Raw genomic sequence first — 27,988 nt, 5'->3', positions numbered from 1 at the left:
CCTCTTCCTTCCCCTCTCCCTGCCTCTTCCTTCCTCTCTCCCTTTGTCCTTCTCTTCCTCTTCTCTCCTCCTCTTCCCCTTCCTGGTTCCTCTCTTTTGGTAGAAATAGTGCAGGTTAACAATTATGTCCCAACCATAAAGCTTAGCATCAGTCCCCGTGCTAGTAACTTTTCAGGCATTAAGTTGATCTTCATGACAATTCCAAGAGGGGGGCACTGATAGAATCCCCATTTCATGGCTGAGAGAGGTTTCATTGCTTACCCAAATACCGCACACAAGGCATAAAAGGTGGCACTGAGATCGGAATTCAGGCAATCTGTCTCCAGAGCCCTTGTCAGGCACCTTTTCTGTTTGTTAGATTTCTCTCTCCCTTTAGACTATTTTATTGGGTGTGAGGCACAGGGACGTTGGTATTTCTGATGGCCCTGGTGGAGAGGTGGGATTCCTGCCGGGGAGTAAGTAAAACTTGATGTTGATGCGAGCACAGGGATGTGTGTGCCCTATTTGTGAAAAATCATTCCCTCCCCCCTTTATTGTCCACCATCTGTGTCACACCTGGAAGTGGTCAGTATTTTCCAGAAATACAAATGATTCATACAATTATTTTCTTATAACATCTCACCTCCCAGAGGAGGGACCAGAGAGGAAAGCTCATTTACAAAGATCGGTTATGCCTTGAAAGCCATCTTAATTTGGTAGGTTGGAGAAAGCCAGACCACTAATTGATTAGCTTGTTTCTTGACCTGCTAATTGAGACTTGGTCTTCGTTCACGTGGCTGCTCAGCAGCTCTGGCTCCAGCCGTGTCCTGATCCAAGCTCGCCAAAATCACGTGCTTTGGGGTGTAGAGTTAACAACCTGGCCGAGCATCTGCACATGGAATGTAGATGCCGTTATGGAAAAACGAGGAGCTTCCCTCCCAATTAGAGAAGATCGTTCTGTTGCTTACTGTTGTTACACGCTTGTTCTCTTAAATACCTCCACCGTCACAATTCCAAAATATAAGACAGTCTTTTTTTTTCTTTTTTTGAAAAGGGAAACCTGTATGTGTTTAATTGCTATTTATATTGTAAATGAATGCTCTCCAGTAAGTGCTTGGTGGTGAGGAGTTGACTCCATTAAAATAGTCCACGTAGGGCTGGGTTAAGAGAGAGAGTTTCAAGTGGATTTTAACTACCTTTTTCAGAGAGGTGAGAGTTGCAATACAGCTTGTAGAGAGGGGATCAAGGTAAACAAAGGGATTTCTGAGAGGTCGGCAATGTTCGTTGAACCCTTGGGGGTCTCTTGTGTGCCGGCATCTCCAGGTACACACTTTTCTTTCATATCTTCCTTCTTTTTTTTTTTTTTTAATTTTTGTATGTTTGTTTATTGATTTGTTTCCTCCTCTCTTTTTTATATATATTTCTTACTAGTTTATTGTCAAATTGGTTTCCATACAACACCCAGTGCTCTTCCCCACAAGTGCCCTCCTCCATCACCACCATCTCCCTTCCCCTCTCTCTTCAACCCTCGGTTCCTTTTCAGCATTCAATAGTCTCTCAGGTTTTGTGTTCCTCTGTCCCCCCAACTCTTTCCCCCTTCCCCTCCCCATGGTCCTCCATTAGGTTTCTTCTGTTCTCCTGTTAGACCTATGAGTACAAACATGGTATCTGTACTTCTCTGCCTGACTTATTTCACTTAGCATGACATCCTCAAGGTCCATCCACTTTGCTACAAATGGCCATATTTCATTCTTTCTCATTGCCATGTAATACTCCATTGTATGTGTGTATATATATGTATATACACACCACATCTTCTTGATCCACTCATCAGGTGATGGACATTTAGGCTCTTTCCATGTTTTGGCTATTATAAAAAGTGCCCCTATGAACATTGGGGTACATGTGCCCCTATACATCAGCACTTCTGTATCCCTTGGCTAAATCCCTAGTAGTGCTATTGCTGGATCATAGGGGAGTTCTATTGATAGTTTTTTGAGGAACTTCCATACTGTTTTCCCTTCTGAGTCCTGGGTCTGCTGCTTCTTGCTCAGGGCTTTTACACACACAGGACCAAACAGAAGGCTGTAAACATTTGTTTTTCATTTTCTAAAAAAACTGCTTTTAATGTTTATTATTTATTTTTGAGAGAGAGAGAGAGAGAGAGAGAGAGAGAAAGCGAGAGAGAGAGAGCGCCAGCAGGGGAGGGACAGAGAGAGAGGGAGACACAGAATCCAAAGCAGGCTCCAGGCCCCAAGCTGTCAGCACAGAGCCGGACTCACGGCTCAAACCCACAAACTATGAGATAGTGACCTGAGCTGAAGCCGGATGCTTAACTGACTGAGCCACCCAGGCACCCATGTGTTTCATTTTCAAAGCAAACTTTCCACATTACAAAAAGAGAAGAGAAGAAAACTTACTCAAACCTTCTGAAGTAATGAACAAACTAACAGTTTTCTTTGTTTGTAAAATGGGAATAATCTAACCTTTTTGGAGGACTAATAGCATATTTAAAACAGCATAAAGCCCAAGACCTAGCCTTCAGTAAGTGATTGTACATTTTGATTAATATTTTAGTGTGTTTCTGCATGTTTACCTCTTTGCCTCTCCCCCCCTTCTCCCTTCCCCCTTCTATCCCTTTTTCTTTATAACACATAGACTACGTACAGATTGATAACCAATTTATCACAGATATTCTGTCTAGAACATTTGAGTCAAGCAATCCTTATTAACAGTAGGGCCCTGGAGCACCTGGGTGGCTCAGTCAGTTAAGCGACCGACTTCAGCTCAGATCATGATCTCACAGTTTGTGAGTTCAAGCCCCACACTGGGCTCTGTGCTGACAGCTCAGAGCCTGGAGTCTACTTCAGCTTCTATGACTCCCTCTCTCTCTCTATCCCTTCCCTGCTCATGCACTGTCCCTCTTTCTCTCTCAAAAAATAAATAGATATTAAAAAATTAAAAATAAAAAGAGTAGGTCTCTGTCCCTCATTCACTAACTTTTTTTTGATAATGTCTATTTATTCTTGTATTCCCTGGCAGTGGCATCAGCATTGGAATTAGATTTGGTAGTCTCTCTCCCCCTCTCCCCTGCCATCCTTACCCCCTCCTAGCTTTTCAAACGGCTATAACCAGAAGAAGCCAAGTTCAGGAAACACGTGCCCATCTCAAAAGATGTATTTGACCGGAAGCTCTTAGAGAGCTAGAACATTCTCAGAATTCTACACAGTGAAGCTGACTCGTACATTGTTGTGTGCTCAGAGAAATAAAAAGTTGCCAAGACTGGTACTCCTCTCTCGCTCCCTGTCTCTATTTCCACTTCAGATCACTTCTTATTTGGTTAAGGGGTCACAAATTGCGACTTGGACTTAGGCAGCACTTTGCTCAGAATCATTTGCTTCTAAAGCAAATGTGTTAGAAATCAGGTTTGGGCAAGATGACCTCTGATTTCTCTTCCAACCCTGTGATTCTGGGACTTTTATGAACAGGAGGAGGAAAACGATGCCATCATATGGCATTGACTCTTTTGAAATTCTCCCAAGAACCGCACAACTTGAAGTCTATTTATTCAATCCCTCTGAAAGTTGGGTATTCTTTAAACACGTGTCAGGACAGCCTGGCTTAATGCCTGTATATTTTACTAAGAGGTTGGTGGGCTTATTTGATTTAGCTCATGTTAGAAGTTTAATTGTTTTTTTCTTCTTCGTCTTTTTTGCTGGCAGTGACTCTATCTAGGAGAATAAAGCTTTGTCCAGGCACCCCTCTTGTTCCTCACACACATGAGATGGGAAACGGGAATGGCTGGTGTTTTTCTGAGGTTCCCCATGGACCATGTGTTTCACATCAAGTGAGCAAATACCTTTGCAGCTGAAAACCTTTCAATGGCCTCAAGTTTCCAGACCAGACTTTACCTCTGGGCTCCAAACAGATCCAACCTTACTTCATGTTGGTTCACCCTTAATATTGGCATAATAGATGCTGATTCATGAGAGTACATTCCAAAGACCTGCCTCAAGTCTTAAACCTGTTCTTTCTCTCCTGTCCAAGCCCTGCCATCCTGTTATGGGAAGATGGATGCGTAACAATGACACAGAAATAATTATACCCCTGTTTCTTTATAAGAATTCTGCAAGGTAGGCATGGCTGTTATCCATATTGTACAGATGAGAAAAGAAGCTTAGGGAGATAGTCACCTGGTCAAGGTAGAGGGGTTAGCACGTAGAGTTGTGCCTAGAATCAATGTTCAGGCTATTAACCCCCAGGTCAAACAGTGTCTATAGCAGGAAGTGTAAGCACTAAGCCTTGAGAGTGTAAGGGCATTTGTTGCCTCCAGTTTTGATCAAATTAACTTAGAGCCAAGGGATCTCTAAGATCATCTGGTTCCACGTCCTCTATAGGTGAAGGAGTCCAGGCTTGCAATGACTGGTGCTTTGCTCAAGGTCACACTCCTGGCAGTGCCAGCACCATCACAAAGGTAACCTGTGTTCCTCCCAGTACAGCATGTTGAGTGGGGGCAAGGGTCTGAAATTATAGAGCGAGAAGGGCCAAGAATTAAGAGAGCTAAGATTTTGTCCTGAATTAAAAAATGAATTTACATTTCTTTGAAATAAAAAAAATATATATATATATAGTAAAGAATCAAACACATGTGAAGGATCTGGAAAGCTTTCCTGGTCCAGTCCTTCCGTAAAGCCATACACCTTCCAGGATCTACAAGGTGATGTATGATCTCTCCCTGACCCTCCATCCCAAGTTTTCAGTATTGTTCTTGTCTGAGTCCTAGGTTCCCGGTAATTTTCTGCCTTGGCCTTTGTGCCGCCATTTTATGTACCCTCAGCCTGTCCTTCTATGTAGGGATGTCTCCTATTAAAAAATTGTTTTAGGGGCATCTGGGTAGCTCAGCATGTTGAGTAGTCAGACGCTTAACCCACTGAGCCACCCAGGTGCCCTCAGTATCATTTAATTCTTCTAATGACCCTTGGAAGTAGGAATTTCCAAGCTGGTCTCAGGGCTTTTGCACTAAATACTCTGTGGTGAATACAGGCTTTTATTCACCTTCCTATCTCTTTGAGGAGAACGAGTCACATAAGAGCCAAGAAGGATCAACGTGGTGGCAGATTCTGAAGGAACTGAGGCAGGGAGGCCCGACTGTCTTTGGGGGAGTGGGTAGTGGTAGGAACAGCTCCTTCCTGTAACCCTTTGGTGGTGTAAGTCCCAAGAAACTGTATTAACACTCTTAGGGGTGCAGGACCCTCCCCAAAAGGTACTCGGGCTGAGTTTCTGGTCCATATCCACAGCTGAGGGCTTTTAGAAAGAGACTAGGCTTAAGTGTGGCTCTGAACATATGAGCTTCCTGACTTGGGGCATGGCATCTAACTCCGCTGAGGCAGGGTTTTGTAACGTGTCAATAAAAACAGAGGGAGAGTAATTACTAATGAGGCCGTTGTCCAGACTGAAAGAACATAATGTCTTTGCAAGTGTTTTTATGCTATATTATTTTGTAAATGCAAAGGTGATCGCCAGTAATGGCTCTTTTACGTAAAAAGGAGCCTTTTGGTCTAGTGCTAAGGATCAATAAGTGTTTGTTGATCGGTTCACACAGTATCCAGGCTCCAGCAGTCCTGAGATCTATCAGCTGTTGTCCAGACTCTAAGGGGTGGTGGATCCCAGGCTCCCGATGGTATGGCCCTTACAGTTGGCTTCCATTGTTGAGAAAGATAAATGAGGCCCGGCCACAGGCTCCGAAACATCTGGAGTGTTTGTCCCCTTGAACTTATTGCTTAATTTGTGCACCTTAGTCCTTTCCACTGGCACATTTGTATTCATGCTAAGCAATTGCCCCAAACGTAAAAGTTATGGTGTTGGTAGCCAAATACTTTGTCCTGCACTGACAGACCGCCAAGCCTAGCACAGTGATCACCCCGGAAAATCACCACAGAACAACAAATCTGCTGGGGAAGGAAAGGAAATGCTTCCACTCACTTTTGAGTCAGCTTTCTGACTTATTGGTTTTGTTCCTTCCCACGTGAAGCATTTATAGAAATGTACTTGGCTCTGAGAAACAAGTGTCCCTGATTGGAGAGACGCACGCCTCAGTTAAGGGTGTTGAGTGGCTCAGGCAAGGTTCTAAAAGCAAGAGATGAATGGTCTCGTGTTTTGTGGTTCTGACAGTAGGGGGAGAAGACTTCCCTTCGAAAGGAGGGTTGAGAGAACCAATCAGGCTGGATACAGAATGCTTCCCTGTGGCGAGTCCAAACCAAACCACTTCTGACTTAGATTGGAAAGTCCAGGCACGTCCTCATGTCACTGTTTATAAAGCTGTTGCATTCCTTGGCAGGAGAATCGGTAGGCAAATCACAGAAGGAAACAGAGATCACATAAAATCTGACTTTTGGTGGTGAGCTCTCTGTTTTTTGTTGAAGGTACTGGAGGAACTGATAAGAGACACATCCTTCACCACTGTTTTTGAAACTCTTGCAAATGAAAGGGAGAGAAATGTTCCATCCCTGAAAGTCACATGGATGCTGACAACTTTTTCCACCACCACTCTGCAGAGTAAGGGGCCTTCTTACCTTGTCTGAGATTCGGGAGCCCCACAGGGCCACAAGGCAGGAGCGCCCTGGGGGTGCAAGCATGTGATGCAAACTGTTGAGGGCAGAGGAGCCCTGGGCGATGTGCTGTAGGGCACATGTCTGAGGACAGCCCATCTTTAAATATTCTATTTGTTCTGAGTGTTTGTTCTGAACTTCTAAGTCACCGCTAGCAAAGCATCCCTTACACCTGAGTAATGCAAATGACACATACTCTTGCATGGTATCATATATACATTTTCTTTTTTGTTTGTTTATTTGAGAGAGAGAGAGAGAGAGAGAGAGAGAGAGATGGACAGACAAAGTGTGAGCAGGGGAGGGGCAGAGAGAGAGGGAGACACAGGATCCAAAGCAGGCTCCAGGCTCTGAGCTGTCAGCACAGAGCCCGATGAGGGGTTCGAACTCATGAATTGTGAGATCATGACCTGAACCAAAGTCAGACGCTTAACCCACTGAGGCACCCAGGCGCCTCTATACACATGTTGTTAAAAAAGAGAAAAATATTTTCCCAGCAAGTCTAGAAGCAAGGAGAGAGTTTATTTCTGAGGATCAGGGTTTGGTTTTTTGTTTCTGATCGATTCAGATATGAGACCCACTGAAATTCATCTCAAATCCTATTGGGATCCCCCCTGTGTGGGGACATGTGCACCTACAGATAAGATACCAAGACCCTGGCTGAGGGCCCATGCTTGGAGATGTAAGCGACAGTTTAGAAATGTGGGGATCAAAACCACTTGTGTGTATATGTATGTCTACACAGCATCAAAACATCTGGATAAAAAAAATAGAAAAAAAATCTTGTTTGTTACTCATATATATCATGCTCTCTAACGGTAGATTTCTGGCTGGATGGTTTACAACTTTCTCAGTTTTCACTGGGTTTTTAGGCTAAGTGTAGACACAGCATGGAAGTTCTGATATCACTTGTGTAAATAACATGCCAGTTTTTAACAGGTCAGAGTCCAGGCCTTTTTTCTTCTCAGGAAGTGGCCAAGGGTAACTTCTGTGGCAATTCTAATGCACTTGGGCCTGCCTGTCAATAGCCCACATTGGTGAAAGGAAGGAATGCATCTGATATGTTTTTTAGGGAACGGAGCCAAACTTGAAAGGTGCTACCGTCCCGGTAGGGCTGGATCTTTCTTCAAAGATTTTGAAAAATTTACTTACTCAAGCTGTTTGGCCGAAGTTTCTAGGTATTTGATAAGGAGGAAGGGCAGTTATATACCATTCCTCAAAATGAAACAGCTGCATACCCTGATGTGTATTTTTATTGTTTGAAGTTACATCTAGATGAAGACATGTGAAAATATGGTTTGGAAAGTTACTAGTAATTCCCTGGAAACTGTGAAAAGATCCCCAGCCCTGCTTTCTGTGGTATGGAGTTTACAAGGTGACCCTGTGGGGGCTTTGGTTTCTGGTATGGATTAATTTATTTATATTTATAACATTACTTACGATTTTTAATGAAAACCAGACATAATGTCACTGGTGTTTCACCGTAGCATTGCCATATTTACATTAAAAAAAATTTTTTTTTACTTCACTGATATTATTATCCATAGAGAAAAAAACGGTACCTTGGCTTATCCTATATTTTAAACAATCCAATAAACATTTAGTGAGTACATCATACACTATGAGAAGTGCTGCTGTTACCAAGACGAAAAGATACGATTCCTTTCTCTGGAGGAATTCACAGCCTCGTAAAGGAGGCAGAAAACAAACAATTATTTTCGAGACTATAAAACTCAATGATTATTTAGGGACAGGCACCCAGGAAGAAGACTGTCTAGTTCTGAATCTTTTCTCTGCCATTTATTAGGGATGTGCTCTTGGGAGAGTTTCCAATTTCTCATTAGCTCAGAGAAGTTAATCAACATATAAATGGAAATAAAAAATGGTCTCTTCTTATACAGTTATTGTGATAATTAAATCAGTTAATACGTGTATAAAGTGCTTAGAATAGTGCCTGACATAACATATGACCTCAATAAATATTAAGAGCTACTCAGAATTATGTGGGCAATAAAATACTGTTTGTATTTGCATCAGACTAACCAGGGGAAGGGAGAGGGAGCTTAGGAAATATAGATTCCTGGGTCTTCACCTCAGAGCTTCTGATGTAGCAGATCTGGACAGAGCTTGGGGTTCTGTAATAGTAACAAGCCTCCTGGGTAATTCTGATGCAGGTGTTCATGGCCTGCACTTGGAGGAGCACTGTCTTTCTGGATGCAGAAGTTACACTGAGGAGGTAGGATAAGCCTTTGTTTAGAAGTGGAGTTAGGAGAGGCTTCAGAGTAGAGGGTATGGTAGGGGCCATGGGTTTTGAAGGATGCACAGAAGCTCAACGGGCAGCAAGGACAACAGCATGTGTATAGACATATAGTTATGGATCCTTGTGACTTTTCCATGTCATTGGAGGTGGTTAAAAGGTTGGGTGGTTGGGTGAAAGCTGTGGGTGATGAAGCTAGAGAGAAAACAGAATTTCTGGAGAGCACCTGGACATCATGAAAGAACTTCAGTGAATAAATGGGTCAAATTGTTTTCTGATAGCATTTGGATGTAAAAAAAGGATTGATTAGAAGTCTGATTTTGCAGATTAGCCATGGCAGTGATAAATGGAAGCAGTGATCCCTGGGGTAGTGACTCATAATATCTAATTCTTCTCCGATACCCAATGCTGAGCTGTTCGGGAGAAATGCAGCTTGGGTTCTGGTCGTAGGGGATATTTAGGCTTAGCACTGAGTTAAAATAAGGATGCAAGGTCTCTCTCTCTCTTCCTATGGTGATTTCCAAATAAGGGACGTTTCGCCCATCTGAGGTTTTTAGGTATTTTGGATGCCTTAGAAATGTTAGATTTGGGCACTTGGCTGTTTGGAGAGTAATTGAGTCATACCTCAAGACTTCATTTATTCGATAAAATGAGAAGGGATCTTAGGGAACACAAATGCTCTTGGTTTCCTTTTTTGTCAATCCAAATAAAATGAGGAATATAGTAGAGGAGGCAATGATCCTACATTACAGATGAATAAATGACTTTCAAGCAGAATAAGTGATTTTCTTCTTGCATTGTGTTAGGTCAAGAGGGTGTCCGAGTGAAATTGAGCAGGATGGAGTTTCCGTGTGACATCAGATCTGCATTGCTTTTGGTAGAATGAAATTTTATCATAACTCTCTGGTGGGTTCCATGAATCACTTGATCCAACGAGAGAAAGAGAGAGGATATTTGTGGGGGAAACCTGGCTGGTAACATGTAGTTGTTGGTGTGGCAAGCAAAGGAACTGATAACATGGCACGGAAATGGGCTACCTCACATAGACATTAGTGAGTCAGCTTTCTTCCTTTTTTTCATTTTAAAACTGTCATTCTTCCAATGTTCTACTGATCATGTTTATTTATTGCAATAGTAGTAGAAACTATATTTCTGCTAATTAGAAACACTGGTCAAAAAAAGAGTTATGTAGCCACACCAAATCCTCATCAGATTTCCCTGTGACGGAAAGAAAGACTGTTCCCTCTGAGGGTAGCCTGCTTGTTACCATATCAGCTTTTAGCGAGAACTGATGTCTACCTAATCTGAAAATGGATACTGGGCATGGGAGAAGAAAACATGTTCTTTTGTGCTTATGACAAGCGGATGGCAGCTTGCCTAAAAGCCCTTTGGGGGACACATTGGAATATCTCTCAGCAATTCCCCCCCTTAGATACAGTAACAAGAAGGTAGTATCAAAAAATGTGGAAAGGTTTTCGGGCATCTGGATATATCTGAGAGAGCCCGTGTTTAGATTAATGGATGACAGACGGAACCGTGGGCCATGATGGGTGGCCAAATCCTTTGAAACACAGTAGCCCTATTGTATATCTAAGGGCTCCTAAATTCAAAGCAATCCCTGCCTTGGATGCTTCTGTAAATATACATCACTCTTTAAGCACACGAGAAATCACACCAGCTTTAATTTTTTCCTTAAGGGGAGAAAGTGAGAGTGAAAAGAGAAGAAAAAAAAAATAGAAGCTCCCAGAGAACCTTCTGTTGCAACTCTAACTTCTTTTCCTTCTGATATTGTTTTTTAAAGTTGCAGTGGTCCTGTGTGAATGAATATGGGTTTATTCCCCCCTGAAAACAGAGGCCTGCTGTCCGATGCTGGCTTCTCTTTCCTGTTTGATTGGCAGGCTTTCTGTTTCCCTCCCATTAGAGAAGAAGTACTGTTCAGATTTCGACACAAGATATTACCAGTGGAATAAACAGGGCCATTTTCATGATAAAGTGGATGTTTAAGATTAAGGGTTTATGTAAGCCCACTGGTGAGCGACATTCTGCTTGAATTAGGAGGCGGTCCTGCAGGAAACAATTTTTATAAACTCAATTTTGCTATTTTCCAAGCTTTTCCTGTTGAGCGCACAGAAGCGCAGTGTCTGCAGAGATAATTGCTGGACGCTGTTTATCAGCTGAACTGAACGCGGAGTAGAATGCTCTTTAAGAAGTTGGGGTGTGAGACCCGGTAGGTTGTTTAAGGCAACGCTCCACACTGCGACCAGGAGGGGGAGCTCTAAGCCTGGCTGCGCAGCGTGCCGGCGAGGCTGTGGGAACAATTCCCTGCTCCCATCCTCTTCTTTCCCTTTCGTTCTTAAATGTAGGGAAGGAAAAAGAAACGAATCATCAGCCAGGAAACAAAGGGCTCCAGAGAACCAAATGGATGCAACTCAAGAGCTTTAAAAAAAAGAAAAACATTCAGGGGACTCAAGAGAGGAATCCTGTCACACAGTCCCATTCTGGATGTTAGTCATTTTGCGGCTGGCTGGGCCTAGGGTCCCGTCCTCTCCAGCCACCTCCCCACCTCCCCACACCATCCCCATCTTGGTCTTCCGTGATTTGGTCAGATTTGACAGCACCATAGGTCTCCTTTCGGAAGACTCCTGACCCCCACCCTGACATCATCATGCTCTGCATGAACAGTGCCCTCTCAGGGCCTTCTGTGGTAGGCCACCGAGGCACCGCTCCCTCCTCTGTGGGACCGGGGTTGCCTCTCACCGCCCTTCTTTTTGTTATCAAGGAGAAGGCGCTGCCATCTTGGAAGGGGCTGAAGTGAGGCTCTGGTTCTCAGTGCAGCTCTACCCCAGGGACTTCCTTTAACCTCCCTTGGGCTCCTGATCTCCATTTCTAAAATGAGGGAATTGGGCTAACTGGTCTTTAAACACTAAGGTTATGTGTGTTCATCGGAAGTTAGAGGTGAAAATGTCAACTCCACAGCGAGATTTTCAGTGCAACATTCTAGGCAAAAATGTTTTTCTCTTTTCCTTAGATTCTGAATAACCTGATTATAGATCCTCAGTGTTAGACTTCTATCTCTGTGGTGGATTGATTAGGAGATTTATCGACTTTTGACTCTGTGGTCTGAAGAGACAGGCAGAGTAGGAGATATTTTATTGGGTAGTTTTTGCTTTGCTAATGGCTTATTTATGAGTTAGCAGCAACTTCTTCATTATGTACACCCAACAACATTTTACTTGGGAAACTGACTGATTATATATACTTGCACATGCTCCTTTGTTCTTAGAATAAAATTTAAATATGCTTTTTGCGGATGTTTTCATTTCATTGGTCCTAATGAGAACCGGGTTGCCCACTAGGGTGATGAGGAAAATCGGTTTGTATTACGTTATTCTGTCTTGGTGAGGGGCAGGATTGTACTTTGAGTGGAGTAAGTGGACAGAGGGAATGATGGAGAGGTACCCTGGTAAGGCAGAGATACTGAATGAAGATATGAAATTAATCTTAAACTCACACACGTGCTTACATTACATTCAAACAAAGGGTGTGAGGACGTTAGAGGCAGCATGTGAGGGGAGATTTAGCCATAACCGTCAGCCAGTGACTGAGGGAAACCTCTCGGCTCTCGGTAGTGGCTCTCCGTACGGGAGGTGTGCATGAATAAGGCATCGGTTTTGTCAAATAAAGGAAAGTGTATTGTGCCTCAGAAGACCAAGACATTGTTTCAATCTGGTAAAGAGTTTTATCCTTCCCTCAAGACCACACAGTCTCCTTCTTTAAGGCCACTCTGGCCCATTTCCCCTTACATCTCTGTGCCAGCAATCAGATAAGGTCCTTGAGGTCACGTGTTGAAATCTATTTCCCTTCAATGCCTGCTGTGCACAGGGGTTTTTGCAGTGAGAGGTGCTCAAAGACAGTTGTTGAGCTGAAAGTTGACATTAATTTTTTCCTTCTCAATTCATCATTACAGCTACAGAAACAAACAAACCAAAAAAAAAAAAAAAGTCCTTGAATGAAGTCATAATTTGGCTCATACAAGGTGCTGAGTCCGTTTCCAGCTCTGATGACTGGATGCTCACCACCAGCTTGGTCCAGGCTGCTGGGAACAGGCTGCACCAAATGGGGAGCAGTGACTGAGAAGTGCTTAGATCATTAAGCACGAATGTGCTAAGCACCAAAACTCAGACTTAGTGCAAACCTTTGGCCACACCTTAGATCCAGCTTTCTGAGTTTCAAAGAAGATTTATTTCTATTCTTATTAAAGCCACATTCTATTTGGGTCTCTTCTGAAAAAAGGGTTCTGGAGCAGGGCGTTGCAGGATGTAGTTTCATGGTATTACTGAGTCAGGACCAGCAATAGTATGGCAAAGTACTTGGTTGGATCTGAACCGACCAGAATCATATTTGCAACCACATGGGTTGTGTTACATTTGGGAGGACTAGCTTGTTGGGGGTGATGGTGATACTGCGATGTGGTTGGAATCTCTGTTTTTCCAATTGTTGTTTAATCTCTCTGAACCTTTAATTTGTCATCTGTAAAATAGGAGCCCTTGACATTGAACTGGGGGGGGGGGAGTTAAGTGAGAATACATATGCAGGGTTCCTATAACATGGTAGGCACTTGATAGTAGGCTATTTTAATTGTTTTTTTTTAAATTTTTTATGTCTTTATTTTTGAGAGACAGAGGGAGACAGTATGAGCGGGGGTGGGGGCAGGGTCAGAGAGAGAGGGAGACACAGAATCTGAAGCAGGCTCCAGGTCTGAGCTAGCTGTCAGCACAGAGCCCGACATGGGACTTGACCCAGAAAGACCTGGCCGATGCCACGGCAGGCTTTAGGTTTCCCCAGCAACAGCAGGCCAGAGTACTGTTTTCTCCAATAAGGGTCAGACTTTTACCTAAAAAGGAAAACACTTCCACTACACCCAGTCAGGGAAAACTAGAAGAGATATATGACATTCCTAAGGTTGGGGGGCTTAGGGGGGGAATCTTAGATGGTGGCTTAGTGTTAACTAGCCAATGGCTCACTGCTCACCTAAGCCCCAGGGGGGTCCCCAATTCACTCCACAATTGGATATTCCAAAAGTATTCCAGGTGTTATGATTGGGTCCTGCCAATTGTGATGGATGCCTTAAAGATTCTATATGGTTGAGACTGTTGCTAGGGCTAAAGTATAGCTGTGATTGGATTACTGTGTCTATGTCACCAACCCTTGTACCTTCCCCTCTCCAAAACCCATAAAAACCCTACCCCGCTATTGTTCTGGGCTCTCAGCACGGATTACTACGTTGGTGACATCTGAGGGTTCGAGCTTAAGCCTGAATAAAAGCCCTTTGCGTTTGCATGCGTGTTTTTGGTTCCTGGGTAGTTTTGAGATTTTGGGATTCTGTAATCTGGGCTCAATAAACCCACGAACCATGAGATCATGACCTGAGCCAAAGCTGGACGCTCAACTGACTGAGCCACCCAGGCGCCACTATTTTTATTTTTAAGATATGCTGTAAAAAAGCGCTCTTCTTCCCAAGTATGTTTCTGAGAAGCTGTTAAAAATGTACTTAATTTAATTTAATTTTTCTTCCAAGATTTTATTTAAATTCAAGTTAGTTAACGTATAGTATAAAGTTGGTTTCAGGAGTATTATTTAGTGTTTCATCACTTACACACAGCGCCCAGTGTTCATCCCAACAAATGGTCTCTTTTATGCCCGTCAGTCATTTGGCCCACCCCCCCCACGGCCTCCCACTTACCAGTAATCTTCAGTTTGTTCTCTATAGTTAAGAGTCTTTTATGGTTTGCCTTCCTCTCTGTTTTCATCTTATTTTATTTTTCCTTCCCTTCCACTAAGTTCATATGTTTGGTTTCTTAAATCTAAATATGAGTAAAATCATATGGTATTTGTCTTTCTGTGACTCACTTATTTTGCTTACACTCTAGTTCCATCCATGTTGTTGCAAATGGAAAGATTTCATTCTTTGGATGGCTGAATAATATTCCATTGTATGTATCTACCACATCTTCTTTATCCATTCATCAGTTGATGGACATTTGGAATCTTTCAAAAAATGCACTTAATTTTAGATGGAAATTGAGGCTCTCTAGGGTCTGCTGGGTCACTACTCATCGAAAATAGATGAGGTTCATTTGTGCCCTTAAACTTACAATTCTTGCCACTGCTCTTTTCATTGCACTTGTGTCCTCAGAAGTTCCCATTTCCAAACCACATATCCACTGCACTTTTCTTCAAGGTTTTTTATTTGCGGGTCTAGAAGTGATAATAACTATGTGCTAATCTTCCTGAGAATGTTTAATTATTACCAGGTAACAAATCTATCCATGAGGAAGTGAATTGTGGAATAGGAATGTCAGGCCTTGGCAACACATGGAGATCTTTTTCTTTCTTTTTAATCACAGCACTGGGATCTTATCAATTTTCTTGAAATTAAATTCACAGGTGGTAGCTAGTGCATGAAACATATCATCTATGAAGTCATCAGAACTTTAAGATTAAATAATGTACCGCACTCATTACTTATCAAGAAAGCTCATAAGGAGAGAAAAATATATAGTCATGATTCATTTTTTTTCAGTATTTTGAAGTGATAGCTTGCTATAGGCTAAGAACCTTTGGGTGGAGAGTTAAGGCTTGATGCGTAGTTCTTGTGCAGGGAGCTCATGGTCTGAGGTTAGACAGAGCAACAATGTACCACAAATGCACCAGGAGGCAAAGTGGGCGTGGCCAGCACTGACCACCCCGGTCTTCAGAAAGTGCACCATCTCTCACCTGGAGAAGTGTGCACAGGCCGTGTGGAGCAGGTCCTGCACAGTGAAGAATTTCCTCTGGGGCCAATGATTTTAGTTGTTGGTGGACAGTGGACTGGGTCTCCCTTTTTAAGATGCGGTTTAACCAGAATGAGTTTTAAGCAGGAAATTCTCTCAAAACACAAGCATAATTACCAAGTCAGGGGGATAATCTGTGTGACCTCATTTTAACCTTGGGACCATTTATGATTTTAAACTTTTGCATTGCCTAGGTGAACAGGGGAAAAGTCTTCTATTTCCACTCTTATATCCTCCATTATACTAATTGCAGGAAGAAAGCTTCTAAAGTCCGCCATTAAAAGCAGTAAAGAAACTCTATCCATGACATGAAACCCTACACCGAGCCTATGGAAAATTGAGTTACAGGCTCACAGGATTGTGGCCTTTATTTGAAGTTGTCAGCTGTGCTATTGTGGGTTAACTGTTCTAAAAACATACATTTTTTTCCCCCTAAGCAGTAAAACTTTCTCTGTAGTCTTATTTTATTTGGTAACTATGCCGTGCTTAAATATAGTTTGTGGGTGAAATTGTTATATGTTGGCATTTGTACTTTATATGGTTTTTGTCCTAGGAAACCTCAGTTAAAGGAAAACACTCCAAGGAACCCCAGTAAATGTCTCTTCCCCAGAGCGTGTATTGTGGGCTCTCATAATGTTCCTTTTCTGAAATTATAAGAAACAATGCAACTAGGAAACAGTATGGAGGGTGGAACATAAGAACTGAAAACGCCATCAGATCTCATTGACTCCCGTTCTTTGATAAAAATGAATTTTTAGTTTGTGTGCTTCTTTGTTTTAAGTTCTCTGAAGCACATTAATTTATTTTGACCAGGCAGATGTGGGTTGAATTGATAAAACATGAAAGGAGCTTATCACTTATGTAACTCTTTTTTCACATGGGAATCTCTCCATGTTTATACCGCAGTCATTGTTAAACGTTTTTTGCTTTGTGTATTTCAGTTAATTAAATGTTAAGTTAATTGAACTTTGTATGTGATTGTGAGATAAAGTCAAGTCTGGAGCTGTTACAACCGACTGAATCTATATATACAGAGAGAACATTGTGGTAGGAAACATACATGAAACTTACATACACGTTTGTTACTGCCTTCAGGCCTTTTTCTTTGTGGTTGTCTAGGCTGGCTGCTTTCTGTTCAGATCACCAGATCAGGAGGCAAAGGGGATGACATCGTAGCTGGATGACTTTTCCTCTTGCCTGCATAAGGGTTCAAAGCTGAGGACAAACAAACATTCAGCATTTCACATCCTAAAAAGGAAAGACCAAAAACTGGAGCCCAGACTTCCTTTAGGACTTCTACACGGTGTTGTTTCCATCTCGTGGCTCTCCCATGTTGTGTTTCCAAGGCCACCCTGACAACGCATGCCAGTTCCACTTGTAGTCTATTGGCCAGAATTAGCCACATGGTTAGTTTAACTACAAAGACTCTGAGAAATGTAGAAGAGTACATGGACATTTGTGAGGATCATCAGTTACTTCAAGAGTCACGACATATTTGGAAGTGCAGTGGCTTCCCTCCCTTTTCAAAACCAAGGGAATGATGGCGCTAAGAATTCACTGGTAGAGACGGAGGGTGACTTCAAGAAGGGAAGGCCGTCCCTGATGAGTCGTGTGCTTCGGGAACACTTATTAAGTACTCCTTGTGTATAACAAAGCATGTAGGAGATGGTTATGGAAGAGTTACGAGGAATTCCAGAGAGAGGAAATGCCATTGAGTAGTCTGCACTCACACTGATTGGAATGTCAATGGTGCAGGGGAAATGAAGATGTGGGATCTTTTTGGGCCAGAAGGACTCTGAAAAAGTTGTTGTACTCAAGTCATTTACCAACTCCTCATTCAAGAGAATGGGCCACAAGGTGAAAGGGTCCAGCATCGAGAGGCTGTGGGATGCTCCTCCAAGACCAGAAATCCCACTTCGGAGAACTATACAGTATGGACAGTCTTGAAGATGCTCTAAAGAACTTTCACATGTGTTCTGTGAAAGAGTCAATATTGAATGTGTGATCACTCAGAAGATATTGATATTGATTAGTGATAGGCATATATGTGGCAGAACCCAACAGAGGAAAGATTCCAACAGAGAAGATAGCAACTTAATTAGAGGCATGTGTTTCATACCACTTTATCTTTGCAGCCCTCAACACCAATTGAGTAAAACCTAAGGAAAATAGAAGGAAGAGAGATGCCAAACCCAGAATGTACTCCCCTCCACTCTAAGAAGCAGAGGAGGAGAAATAAAATATCGTATCAGCCTTCTCCACCCCATGCTATGATGGAGGAGAAGCTTTGAGCTTGAAATTAAATCATAGGAAAATTAAATCATGGGGAAATTGTGAAAACATCTGAGGATATTGTTTGGGGACTAGAAAGAGAACTTCAACAGAGCAGAGTTGAACACAATAATTGGAGAATAAAGAAAAACAATGAAGAAGTGAAACTCCCACTGCAAACTAGTTCTACATCCACAAGAACCTACCATATGACTTATTAATGTTGCGTTTCTGGTGGGTGAGACCAAAGGCTTGAAACTGACTTAAAAATCTGAGAGACTGAGGTGCCTGGGTGGCTCAATTGGTTACAAATCTGACTCTTGATTTCAGCTCAGGTCATGATCTCACAGTTTTCATGAGATCGAACCCCACATTAGGCTCTGTGTTGACAGCTTGGGGTTCTTTTTCTCCCTCTCTGCTCCTTCCCTGCTTGTGCATCTCTCTTTTTCAAAACAAATTAATAAACTTTAAAAAAATCTGAGAGAGTGATGTTGTGGAGTCAAAGTAAGATGGGGTTGGACTCTTGACATCGTGGCCATGAGAGCCGGAAGGAGACTGTGTGCTCTCTCGCCTGTCACCTTTTACCTTTCATCTGGATACACTTGGAACCTGAGTTCACACACGGTTGGCTTAAGATCAAATTGCTGCTCAAGATTACTACTTGGACAGTCTTTGGAGTATTATTAAAACTAAGTGCTCCAATTCTTGTTTTGGACTGTGTCATTTAGTATCAAAATAATGAGATTTGAAGGTGAGATCATCCTTTTTATACTGGTCCTCTGCAATTTCTGAGGCTACCTATGATTTCAGCTTTTCCTGATCATTTACAAACAGTGTGTACAAGAGCTCTCTCTGGGATCGGCATCCATTATACATGGAACTGAAGAATAAAAGAGCTTTATTGTGTATTCCAAATGTGCCCCTGCCCCCAGGATTGGCTTATTTCATTGTCCCTTTCTCTCTCTTTCAAGCAGGACTTGTCACTTTGATCAAATCTCCAAAAGTCAATCCAGTTCTATGGAGCATTAGAGAATAATGTGGATTTTACTGAAGATGTTATAGGCAAGAATGGAGATATTAACACCATATGGCTAAACTTAACAAAAATCCCAGTCGGATAGCTTGCCCCACCAGTGCCTTTTCAGTTATCAGCTGCTGCTTTTCACGCCTAGATTCTCCCAACCTGTAGCTAGAGAGCCTCACTGCATCCATCTTTTCCTGCCTCCCAGAATGACCCTTCCCCATGGAAACCCATCAAGTCTTCTCTTAGCATCTCCCATCTTTACCTTTGACCATCAGCTCACTAGGAAGACCCCACATCTAGGAGCAGTCTCCTTAGAAAGCAGAGGGAAATTCTGAAAAATAAATACACTCTTTTCTCTCTGAAATAAAGTATTTCCTAGTCACATTTATAGCATCTTTAGACAGTAGATTCTCTTCATTTTTTCAAGTCATCAGGAACAATAGGTATTTATAGATTTCCTCTTATTCATAGAAGTTTGGTTTCTGTCTTTAAGGAGAGTCCCTCCTTGGTGTTTGGGTCTCTGCTTGTAGAGAGCTAAGCCTTTAAAATTGCTGTTGGTGGGGGCATCGGGGCAGCTCAGTTGGTTAAGCGTCTGACTTTGGCTCAGGTCATGATCTCATGATTCATGGTTAGAAGCCCCACATGGGGCTCTGTGCTGACAGCTGGAGCATGCAGTCTGTTTCAGATTCTGTGTCTCCCTCCCCCTTCCCCTGCTCATGCTCTGTCTCTCTCTCTCACTTTCTCTCTCAAGAAATAAATAAACATTAAACAAATGAAAAATGTGTAGGTAACCCCTCCGTGAGTCTCTTCCAGCTGACCTGATGCTTGTGCTAGTGTCCGCTCCTATCTCCCTCTTTTCTTCCCCAGCATCAGATTTGGACATGGGCTGATGTGCTGGCCTGATCACAGACCCTACCCCTGGCCCACCCACCTTCTTACTGAGTTCCCATTCCATCCTTTCCTATTCTTCCAGCACTCAGCATTGATCTTTCCCTGTTTTCAGATAGATAACTTCTGTATCAGCTCTGTCTGACGTCACGTAGCTATATGGTTGGAGATACAACTCAAATAGAGCAAAATTGGCAATTCCAGGGCATCTTGGCTGACCTTAGATGATATTGTGAAGAGAAATTTTAGGTACTGACTAATATATTCTCCTGGGATCTGCCAGAAAAGGGTTCAGGCATAAACCATGAGGAGTATTGTTAGCAACAGTTTGTATTACCATCTAAGTTACTCTACACATTCAGGCAAATCCACCTTAGCTTTTGGTTTAAGTTTCCCCGAAGTATAAATAGGTGCACATCCATGAAACTGTCAGTGCTTTCTGAAAAGCTCATTCAGTTAGTTATATAACGGGGACCATTTTGACATCACAGTCTGAAACTGTGAGCTCCAGAAGCCCCGTGGCACAGGGTTTTGGGGAAGCAGGATGGATGGTGTCTCTGCTGTCAGCCACACTGAAAGTGAGAGAGCTCAGCTCACTGCCCAGCATCAGCCTCTCAGTGGACTTGACTGTTCTTTGCTCATCACCATGGGATTTTTTTTATGAAGTAAATTATATGCTGTTCTTGAACTTGGGGATTCTCGAAAACCTTGGTTATTTGTCTGGATTCTCAAGCTCTTACTGTGTTGTCTTAGTCACTTCCAGCTCAGACTGCCATTTGTCATATGTCACAAAGGAGACATTTCTTTCTGAGTGGACCATATTGTCTATATGACCTCTCCCAAAGTCTGGAATTAGCCTTTTCAGGACAGCAGAGAAAACTGAGAGGGTGAGGAAACCCGATGTGAGTCTTGGCTCCCAAACTCACCTATTCTATGAATTTGTGACAGGCAGTTGCTTCTCTGAATCTATTTTTATTTAATCAGTAAAATAAACATGATAATACCTTCTTCTTAGAGTAGCTCAGAAACTTAAACTGGGAAATTCTTGCAAATACAATGAGATATTAACTAATAATCTACTTTATAAGATTGAGGATATAGAAATTGCTTACCTTCTATCCTCTTTGGAACAAAGTAAGAGGAGAAAATTGGCTATCCTCTGGTTTTCTTGTGACTTTTACACCACCTTTGTCAACCTTTCAAAATATCATCCTAAACAGTAGAAGTTATCAATGTTTATTATAATACCATAAATACATACTGTTTTAGGATGTTAATATAACATTACATTATAGATTGCTCATTTTTTTATTCTACAACACACTATTGAAATCATCAAGGTAGGTGTTGTTAAGGATGCAAGAAGAAATGAAGTGATGTTCTTCCAGTCTTACTACTTTCTAATTGGGAGTACAGGACACATGAAACAATTAGGAGCAAGAGATAGTTACCAAATATTCCAAGACTGTTCAACCAACAGATTTGTATAAAGAAAACTTCAGAGGATATTTTTTCGAAGCTTTCTATGCATTTAAAAAATCATATCAGCTTAATTTTGCCTCTTGATGCAGAAGTCTAAGCAACTATTGGTCACCATTCACAATTTAGTCTATGTCTTCTCGGGTTTCTGGTTCTATTTCTCTGAAGAACGTTACAATTTTAATAAACAACAAATTTTTGTGTCCATTACTTAAATTCCATTTAAAAATTGCTTTTTCATTTTTCCTCTTTATGTTTTTGGCCATTGAATTGCAGCTTGAATCCTGAATTTCTCATGCCAAAGTCACACAGCAGTCAAACAGAATAAAGAGTATGGTTCTAAACTTCTAGTTGTCTTGAGCTGAACTCTTCTTTGAAGCCACCATAGAAGTGGAAAGGGTTACTAAATTTCTCATTTCCTTGCTCTTCGCTCAATGTCCAGTGGCAGCCGAGATCCAATGGAACCACACAGACCAACACTCAGCTTCTCCATCATTTATATTTCTGGTGCCTAAAACAATGTCCTTAAAATGAAAAGAGCATTCTTGGCAAAGGTAGACACCTGCTGTCTGGGTGAACTTGTGAATCCTTCGGTTTGCTTTACCAAAATAAATATTTTGGGGAAGAAAGAATTCCAGGTCTGAAGATGACAGAGGTATGGCAGGCTCCATGGACTCCAAGGCATTCAGGATAATAGAAATAGATGGGCTCTATGAGAGGGAGGTGGGAGAGAAATGAGAGGGACGCTCTGAATGAGATCATTGCTTAAAGAAAATATGATCTGGCCTCAGCAACGAGAGCTGTGCTCCTTGGATGGATGTACGAATTGAAAACACGGGTAGTTGTGAGCCACTTCTCAGATGATAATCCTGACTGCAGTCCTTGTGCAAGTTTTACTTTCAGCAAATAACAATTACACATGTTTATAAAGTTAAGAGGCTGTCTGTATATACTGAATATAGGTGAAAAGTATTAAAATAAATATCATTGCCAAAAATGGGAAGAAGGGAGAATTAAAATTTATGACATCCCTGCTATATGCCAAGTACTGTGCAAACATGATTTCATTTGCTTCTCTCAACGAATGTATAAGGTACCTTATTATTACCATCTCCCAGAGGAAGGACCTGAGGTTCAGTGAGGTTAAGTTACTGAAGGTGGCAAAGGGATAAAAAATAATCAGAATTTGAATCCCAATTTGACTCTAAAACTTAGGCTTTCTCTAGTACAGGATTTGGCCTTCCAAACCCTGTTTTATATAGGATCTCACTCTTCATGTTTTTCGGGGACAGCTGCTGTCATTTACAGAGAACGTCACTATGCATTTTATACATATCATTTTTCATCCCCACAAAAATCCTGAACATAGGTTTTTTAAAATACTTTATACATAAATAAACTGAAGAATGGGCAGGTTAAGTTGTACTCAAAGGCATGTGCTGTGGGCAGTACATATCCTGTTCTGCTTCCGTCCAATGTCCATGCTGGCTTTTTGTTGTTGTTGTTTTAAGAATTATTATGGATACAGTGAATTTAGCAAATTATTCTAGACACAGTGAATCTTGTGCATTAAGTGACCTTGCACAATAACACTTTTGGGGGTGCTGTCAACCATGAGTCACTGTGTGAAGGTAGGCTGGGTGTATGTCTGTCCTGAAGACAGGAAGGAAGAAGACATGTGTTCCAGCTCTCTGTCTATGATTTCATATATCTATCATCTATCTATCTATCCATCATCTATCATCTATCTATTATCTATCTACCTATCTGTCATCATCTATCATCTATCTATAATCTATCTATCATCTCTCTCTATCATCTATCTATTATCTATCATCTATCTATCTATATATCTAATCTGCCATTAATAGCAATATAGCAATTAATCTCCAACTGTCCATCCCTAAGCTGAAAATATAGCTAACTTTCGAAAATTCTTAATAAACTCAAGAACAAAACAGCAAACTACCAACAGATGAGCTTGGAAGTAAAATGGGAGATGGAGACAGAAACAGAATGGACACAGAATTTTTTTCCTTTTCCCGATGAGTTCAATCTCTTCACCCTAGTTGTTAATATGTTACTGAGAATCAGAGCTTCAGCTCTCTTAACATCAGATTCGGTAGTCTTGGCAATAGAAATTAATTCAATATTGCTGTTCCTTCAAGAAACACTTATCGGGAGCTTACTAGATGCTCTAGATATACAGCCTTGTAAGACTCAATCTCTCTCTTCAAAGATCTCACAGACTAGTGGAGGAAACAGGTGTGTGAATTGTGAGGCATGCCTTCCAGATGAGCTTTCATAAATCAAGACACAAAAATTCAAGGAACCACAGTACATAGTGAGTCAGAGATGCCTCAGAACCTTCCTGTCTTGCCTCTGGTGTTCAGCTAAATTAAAGCTCAGCTTTGGACCCAGCAATAGCACTGCTAGGGATTTACCCAAGAGATACAGAAATGCTGATGCATAGGAGCACATGTACCCCAATATTCATAGCAGCAATGTCAACAATAGCCAAAACATGGAAAAAGCCTAAATGTCCATCACCTGATGAGTGGATCAAGAAGATGTGGTATATATACACAATGGAGTACTACATGGCAATGAGAAAGAATGAAATATGGCCATTTGTAGGAAAGTGGATGGACCTTGAGGGTGTCTTGCTAAGCGAAATAAGTCAGGCAGAGAAGGACAGAAACCATATGTTTGCACTCATAGGTCTAACAGGAAAACAGGAGAAACCTAATGGAGGACCAGGGGGAGGGGAAAAGGGAAAGAGAGTTGGGGAGAGAGAGGGATGCAAAACTTGAGAGACTATTGAATGCTGAAAATGAACTGAGGGCTGAAGGGGAAGGGGGAGGGAGGGAAAGAGGTAGAGGTGATGGAGGAGGGCACTTGTGGGGAAGAGCACGGGATGTTGTATGGAAACCAATTGACAATAAACTGTTAAAAAAAAAAAAGAAAGAGCCATAATCCAAATCACCAAGTGGATTGTGTGGGAGAGAAGATATTCTCATTTGAAGCTTGGTATATTCAAGTGCACTTTCCTTATAGTACAATACATACTTCAGTGTAGCCAAAATGCTGATGGGGAAACTTTCTCTTTACTGATTTATTCCAGCTAACAAATGCAATAGTAATTTTAGAGTTATGTACTGACCTTATTTGGACTTTGCCTCTAATAGTTATATGTAAAAACAGTAACAACAGCAACAGAAGTAATAGCCCACAATTTAAACAACTCAGATGGGTCAACAGATGGGTGAATGGGTTGACAAATAGAGGCATGGCTTTACAATGGAATGGCATTCTGCAATAAAAAAGATTAAATTATTGGTTCACACAAAAACATGGAGAAACCTGAAACTATGTTCAGTGAAGGAAGCCAGTCTTTCCTCCGTTCTCCAAAAAAGTGTATGCAGACTATTTCATTTATGTAAAATTTTAGAAAATACAAACTAATCTATCTTAACAAAAGTAGGTGAGTTGTTTCCTGGAGAAGGAGTAGGGAAGGGGCACAAGGAAAGTTCTGTGGGTGATAAATATATTCATTTTCTTGATTGTGGTGATGGTTTGTTGGATATATACATTTATAAGAATTTACCAAATTTTATACTATGAAAACATGTAAGTAGTCATGTGTTAATTATATCTCTTATACCTTTCAATGGACTTCCTAGTTCTGTTCCTCTAACCTCCTCATAAAATAGCATTTTTCCTATGTTTCTAGGCAATATTGCTATGACAAAAATGATCCCTAATTGGTAAATTGGATTTGGACTTGGAGGAACTAAAAATATGCTATGTATATCTGATAGGGACACCAAAAATGAAACAAAACACAACCCAAAAATCAAAGAACGAAATTCAGGACAAATTTCCTAATTGGGTAAAGATGGCAGCCCTTTCTCTTTATTAGTCAAAGTGGCACTACCATTTATTAATGGCAGAAATACAGAGTGTTGACTTATGTAAGTTCTTCATGACTTAAAAACAATTGATGATCTGCATTATTCAAATTGATGAAATAAAACTTTATTAGTATTTTCAATTACAACATTTAAAATTCATATATTTCAAATTACTAGCTTATGTTATTGCCATATAAAACAATGTGACAGAGTGATAACAGGAGTAAACTCCAGGTGTTTTGTGTGTGTGTGTGTGTGTGTGTGTGTGTGTCTCTGTGTGTGTGTGTGTCTGTGTGTGTGTGTCTGTGTGTAGAAGAGACATCCGGGAAAACTGCCTGGAGCTGGTAAAGATTGAGGTGGAGGGACCAAGGGGGAGAACATCTCAGGCAGAGGGTATAATGTGAGCAAAGTAGTAAAAGTAAGAAACAGGCGGTGACTCTGGAGAACTGAAGACAGCTCAAAGTTGCTGGTGGAAAGTGAGAGATAGTAAATAGAGGGAAAAGTTTGCGGAAGCCAGTGCAGCGTGTTTTATCTACGGTGTTACAAACTTAGACTTCATCCTGAAGTTGGTGGGGACATCTTCCCCCAAGTGTCCCCTTGGATCCCTTTCTCATTCTGCTCTCCCTCAAAGGTCATCCCTCACACTCCTTGACACCTTCTATTCCTTTACCTTTTTCTTTTTAGAGCACCTATCATTTCCTGACATATTACATATGTATTTTAAAAAGTATTTTCCTCTCATATTTTCCAGCAGAATGCAATTCTATGAAGACTAACACTGTTTGGTTCACTCTTGTACCCTCAGCATTTGAGCAATGCCTGGCATACAGAAAATACTCAACACTTTGCAAAAGAAATGAATAGGGACTCACTGATGTTTTTTAAATTAAGCAATGACAGTGTTGGGTTTGTCAATTCTCATGCTGGTGGCTGTGCATAGGAAGGACTCAAGGATAACAAAATTGAAAGCAGTTTCACTAGTTAAGATATGGTGTCAGTAGTCAGGGGAAGATAAGCTGAGGGTCAAAATAGGCTGTAGTGGATGGAAAGAGAGGGAGGATTCTAAAAATATTTCAACTGGAAATCACCAGGACTCAGTGACTGATGGACACAAGGAGTAAAGAAGAGGAAATCATCAAGGATGACTTCCGAGATTTTAAGGGTGATGCTAATACAGATGATAGTAAGTCAAAACAATTTAAGCAAAAATAGTGGGTCTGGTTTTAAACCATTGAAGGTAAGATGGCTGTGGTATAAACAGGTGGAGATTTCTAGCAGCAGACTTACAGCCTTCAAGTCTGAAGTCTTGGGCCAGGGGAGGACTTGGCTAGGGAAATGGACTTTGGGGTCAGCAACATTCACGCTGTAGATGGCCAGAGCAGGGTTTGAGAGTGATTTTTGCCAAATGGTCCAAATCTCATAGGAAGGTGAACTTTTACATGAGAGTAGAAGAGTATGTCAAAGCAGAAAGAGAGGCAGGAAAAATCGTAACCTCTTAGCTCATAATATGCTTCACTGGAGAGGTGGCTAAATGTAGAATTTAGTGAAGAGATTATTGAAGCTACATTTACAACAACAAGAAGGTGTTAGAAGGATAGTGGAGGGTGATGTCAGTGGTAAGTCAATAGTGGGGGAGCCGGTTTTGAGAAAACCCACAGTGGGAGAGGAATGAAGAGACTGAGAACATAAGGGCTAGGGATGAACTGGAGGTGAAGTTGTTTTTCATTGATTAAAGGAATAACAGACCAGTTGGAAATGATTCATCTTAGGTATTTGACTTTGGCACATAATGTTTTGGTGCCAAAATTGCCTAAGGATCTCAGGCAATGGCACTTGGCCTTGTCTCGGGTATGGGGACTGCCTTGGTTGTTAAGCAGCCAGGAGGGCCCAGATGAGTTTTGGGTTTCATAAATGCATTAGAAAATTGAAGCAAGTGTACATATTCTAGTAATGATTCCATGGTAATAAAATACAAACATGATAAAGTAATTTGGATATCTGATGGAAGCCATCCTCCATTGGGTTGGTATCCTTTCTTCAAAATGTAACCTTCAGTGATGTGAAAAGAGGAGATTACATCAGTGGGGTGGGAGGGAATGAGGTGAAACTGATATTTAATAAACCAAAAATCCCCAGTAATTGAAAGGAGTTTTTCAGCCAGTTATTATGGCCTAATGCAGTCACACCTTATTTTTGAATTTCTCCATCAGTTCAATGCCACAAATGTAATGTGATACTAATGTAATAGAAAACAAATAATGTGATGCAGTGTAATGGGATGCAAAGTCTTTGTGAATCTGTTATAGATTGTTATATATATGGTCCTGATGAACCTTGCCTTCTAATATCCATGTCTTTCTGTAGTTTCTTCCCACAATGCACCTGGGCCTAGCCGTGTGAATCACCCGGATCTATGGGATGTTGGCAAACACAGCGCAAGCATAGACTGGTCAAGTGTTTGCACAGTGGGGTTTGTCATCTTGCAGATCTTCCTCTTGGAAACTAATCACCATGCTGGAAGGCAGCTCAGCCCAGACTGCTAAATGAGACATCATGTGGCAGGAGGCTGTGCAACATGAGAGGTCATTCGGACATTCCAGCCCCAGCTGATGACCCAGATGAATGAAGCCATGTGAATAACCTCGGATCTACCAGGCAGGGAAGAACTGTCCAGCTCAGCCCCATCAACCCACAAATTGTTTCTTAAGCCACTGAGTTTGGGCTTGGTTTGTTATGTA

The 27,988-nt window shown here is 41.5% G+C and overlaps 2 long non-coding RNA genes across 5 annotated transcripts in view; both read left to right on the top strand.

Annotated features, from left to right (window-relative positions):
* Nucleotides 1-27,988, top strand: part of LOC115286823 — a 68,709-nt gene that overhangs the window by 8,682 nt on the left and 32,039 nt on the right. For 2 of the 4 annotated variants that reach the window (XR_003906295.1, XR_003906296.1), the window contains exon 3: nt 3,022-3,254. The exons of the other annotated variants lie outside the window; for them this stretch is intronic. This is a non-coding gene — a long non-coding RNA (uncharacterized LOC115286823). Of the gene's footprint in view, nt 1-3,021; nt 3,255-27,988 lie in introns of those variants that run through there. 4 annotated transcript variants of the gene reach the window in all.
* On the top strand, nt 7,932-27,965 carry LOC115286824. The gene is made up of 2 exons (XR_003906299.1): nt 7,932-7,986; nt 27,615-27,965. It is a non-coding gene; the product is annotated as an uncharacterized LOC115286824 (long non-coding RNA).

This window comes from Suricata suricatta, chromosome 3 (genome assembly GCF_006229205.1).
Source record: "Suricata suricatta isolate VVHF042 chromosome 3, meerkat_22Aug2017_6uvM2_HiC, whole genome shotgun sequence".
NCBI lineage: Eukaryota > Metazoa > Chordata > Mammalia > Carnivora > Herpestidae > Suricata > Suricata suricatta.
This window is presented reverse-complemented; position numbering and strand designations above follow the sequence as displayed.